Source organism: Capsicum annuum, chromosome 4 (assembly GCF_002878395.1).
Source record: "Capsicum annuum cultivar UCD-10X-F1 chromosome 4, UCD10Xv1.1, whole genome shotgun sequence".
In the NCBI taxonomy this organism is placed as follows: domain Eukaryota; kingdom Viridiplantae; phylum Streptophyta; class Magnoliopsida; order Solanales; family Solanaceae; genus Capsicum; species Capsicum annuum.
This window is the reverse complement of record NC_061114.1, coordinates 230,070,479-230,074,984: the sequence shown is the minus strand read 5'-3', so window position 1 is coordinate 230,074,984 and position 4,506 is coordinate 230,070,479.

The following is a 4,506-nucleotide window of genomic DNA, read 5'->3' as shown; positions in this document are numbered from 1 at the left end:
GAGAGTATTTAGTATTGATGATAGCATTGAAGATATATTTAAAATCTCCGCAATACCAAAATAAAATCCCAGGATGATAACAACAACATACCACATAAGGCCTAAAATTAATTAATTCATAAAAAAAGATCAAAATGAGGCAATCTTACTAAAATAAGAACAACAAGGACACCAAATAAACTCTAAATACAAACTAGAACATAGATATTGGATGAGTTAACCAAAAAAAAATATTTAAATAACATTAATTCTTGTCAATCATTTTCACGCATAGCCCTAAAAGAAATAGAATAAGCAAACGGATCCAAATAGGCAGAGTTGAGATAAATGACAAGAAGCTATAAACAATCGTATTTTATTTCTAAAAAAAAAACTGAAACAAAAAATGTGAAGATGAAAGCGATTACTGACCTTGTGTGGAGAAACGAACTAAGGCTTCAACTCAAAGACTCGAACTTCAAATAAACAAGGAAAAAATAGCAGGCCCCTGGCGAATTGATCTTTTTTCACCCTTTTATTGTGAAGAAGACTCCCCTTTTTGGGGAAAAAGGGTTGTAACGACTTCTTCATGTATCACAAAATTCAAAATTCAAATCAAACGAAAAAAAGAGGAAGAAGAAAAATGAGCACCAAAGTTTTCCTTTTCAAAGATTATGGGCTCTGCAAAAGTCAAAATTTTCGGTGGACTTTCCATGATTGAAGTGTGTTTGGTTGAATTTCACGTGAAGAGAGGATTTTTATGATTGTGTTGGTCATATTGCTGATGTTGTTGTTCTTTGATGTTGTAAGGTGAGCTGGGCCAACGGGTTTGGTTTGGGCTAGTAAAATGAGTTTTGGGCTGGTCTTCCTACATTTCCAAGGGCTAAATTTAATTAAAGAATTTGGTCAAATCGGATCAATGAATTTATCTAATTCTCGTCGATCCATTTCAACTTGACTAATTCATCGATGCTTATTAATTTTATCAAAAATTTAAATATATATATATATATATATATATATAATTAAATAATATATAGTGCAAATATTGCAAAAAAATATAATAATATAGTAAATATTATGTTAATATGCTAACATATGTTTGTTTATTCATTTTTTAAAAAATAAAATAAAATAGTGAAATGATAATTTAAAATTTATTTATTTATTTATTATTGATTAAATTTGTGAGGTGCGATATTAGTAAAAAAATATCATTTTCAAACTGTTAACGTTGAAACATATTTAGAAGAAGAAAAAAGAAAAGAAATTCAAAAATTCTAAGCATCGAGAAATTATTTTTATAAAAAGGAGAGCCAAAATTGTGTGTCGACAATAATACTGATCATGTAGGACCAAAACACAACAGATTCATTACAGAAGCTATTGTTCCCAATTGCAGATTGTGGCACCAAAGACTTGGGAACCCAGCTCCTTAGGTTTTAAGATACTTAGACATTTTGATGAATCACAGTGATATAAATATACTGAATAAATGCACTGTATGTCCACTAGCTAAACAGACAAGAATGTTATTTCCCATAAGTACTACTAAATGTTTTGCATGTTTTAAACTTGTATACATGGATTTATGGGGTCCTTATATAACATCTACTTTTGATAATAAGTGTTATTTCTTGACTATGGTCGATGACTATAGTATATATACTTGGGTTCATCTGTTGCATCAAAAATCTGAGACCATAGTAGTTATTAAGAGATTCATATTCATGATTAGAACACAGTTTGGAGTGGTGAAAAAGGCTGTTAGATCTGATAATAGGACTGAGTTGATACTCAATGCCACATAAAGGTATTCTACTTCAGACTAGTTGTCCTCATACTCCACAACAAAATAGAGTGGTTGAGAGGAAGCACAAGAACATATTAAATATAGCTAGAGCTCTTAAGTTTCAGTCCCACTTGCCCATCAAGTATTAGGGATTATGTGTGAAACTTGTAGTATATATTGTGAACAGGTTACCAACCTCAGTCTTGAGTTGTAAGAGCCCATATCGGTTATTATTCTCCAAGGATCCCAGGCTATCTCATTTGTGGGTGTTTGGATGTCTGTGTTATGTGACTGTTGTCCCTAGAGGTAAAAATTACTCTAAAAGAGATAAACCTGCCATTTTAGTAGGATATTCAGAGTCTCAGAAAGGTTACTTGCTACTGGACATCCACTCAAAAATACTATTAGTGAGTAGGGAAGTTGTGTTTCATGAAGATTCATTCCGCTTTGACCCATCACAAGCAAAATTACAGCATCCAAATGCTTCCCAAACTAATAAAGAAATCAATGACTTCCTGGTATCCACAGATATTGAAGTTGGTGTTGATATTCCTTTAGAGGATATTCACGTTGATGATGCTGATTTTGCTGATGCTACACCGCCTGATGTACCTTTCTCAAATGCAAATACTAAAGCTGACTGCCAAGATGAGCCTTCTCTGACTTAAGCTTCTTCTAATGTTGCAGTACTTGGTGCTGTTTCACCTGACACCACTCATGAAGAAACATGTCAAGATGACCGTTCCCTGCCTCAAACCTCTTCCAATAGACCAACAAGACCAAGAAGGCCACCTGTATGGATGCATGATTATGTTGACGCTTCAAAAACCCAGAGATGCAAGCACCTCTTAGCCAACAACCTGTCGTACAGTAAACTGAAACCTGCATATTAGTGGTACTTGTTAAAGTTCTCCACTCTGACTGAGCCTCAACACTTTAAACAAGCTATAAAAGATGAAAGATGGGTGAAATCTATGAAGTTAGAAATCCAAGCATTGGAGGCCAATAACACATGGACCATTGTTGACCTGTCCAAAGAAAAGAACACTATTAGTTCCAAATGGATATACAAGATTAAATATCTTGCAAATGGTAAAGTGGAAAGGTTCAACAAAAGATTAGTGGACAAGGGATATATCCAACAAGAAGGGCTAGATTATCATGAAACATATTCACCAGTGGCAAAAATGGTTACTGTCAGGAGTGTGATTGTTGTAGCAGTATCTATAGAATGGCCTCTTAATTAAATGGATGTCTATAATGCATTTTTACAAAGAGATCTTAAAGATCAAGTGTAAATTGAACTACCAGAAGGTTTCAAAAGCCAAGGAGAGCATAAAGTTTGTAAGTTGCTCAAATCTTTGTATAGCCTCAAGAAGGCTTCTAGACAATGAAATCGGAAACTGACTCATGTTTTGCTTGATATTGGATTCACTCAGAGTGCTCATGACTATTCTCTCTTCATTCTATATCAAAGTTATAACACAGTAGTAGTTGTTGTTTATGTTGATGACCTACTCCTTACTGGAAGCAATGCAGCATTGATTAATGCACCAAAAACCAAGTTACATCAGCATTTCAAGATGACAGACTTGGGGAATCTCAAATACTTCTTAGGTATTGAAGTCCTCAATTCTACTTCAGGGGTGATATTAAACAAAAATAAGTATTTCTTAGAATTAATTTCAGATACTAGTCTTAGTGGTTCAAAACCTGCAATCACTCTCTTGGAATCCAATGTAAGGTTAACATCACTTGAGTATGATCAAGCCACAGGTGCACAAGGTGATAATTTATTGTCTGATGCTTCTTCTTATCAAACACGAGTGGGTAAAATCATGTTTTCCACTATTACAAGATCAGATATTAGCTGTGCAGTCCACATTTCAGCTAGTTTATGCAACATCCCAAGAGATCACACTGGGAGGCTGCTATCAGGGTAGTCAGGTACTTCAAAGGATCTATTGGTCAAGGAATCTGGGTAAAGGCTGAGCATTCTACCACTCTAACTTATTGGTGAGACTTAGATTGGGCTGCTTGTCCCAACACCAGGCAATCAGTTACTGGCTATGAAGTTTATTTTGGTGAATCTTTAATTTCTTGGAAGTCCAAGAAATAGCACACTATTTCCAGGAGCTCTGCTGAATCTGAGTACAGAAGCATGGCTTCAGCAGTTGCAGAGATAACTTGGTTGGTTGGTTTGTTCCAGGAACTCAAGGTTTTCATTACCTTGCCCATATCAGTCTTTAGTGACAAAAATACAACAATTCAATTGGCCAACAATCCTGTGATTCATGAGAGAACAAAACACATAGAGATTGACTGTTATTTCATCAGGAGCAAGACCAAAAGTGGACTGATACAAGCTATACATGTTCACACTCATGACCAGGTGGGTGACCTTCTTACCAAGGGACTAAGCCAAGCCTAACTTGCTCATTAATTAGGCAAGCTTGGTGTGCTGAATATATTGCACCCTGCAGCTTGAGGAGGCGTTCTTTAACTATTGATCCAAACTCAAAATATGATCTCAAGATATAATACACACTGTACAGAACCATACAAAACTAACTTTTCTATTGGATGGAAGGTTATGGAAGCTTCTCGATTATTAGTCAGTTAGCAATAACAAGTTATTAGAGGTTGTTAGGCAAGTTGTTAGTCAGTTATGACGAGTTGTCACAAAGCTGGAAATGAGCTCACTATCTTAGCTCAAGTATATAAATAGCTTCAAT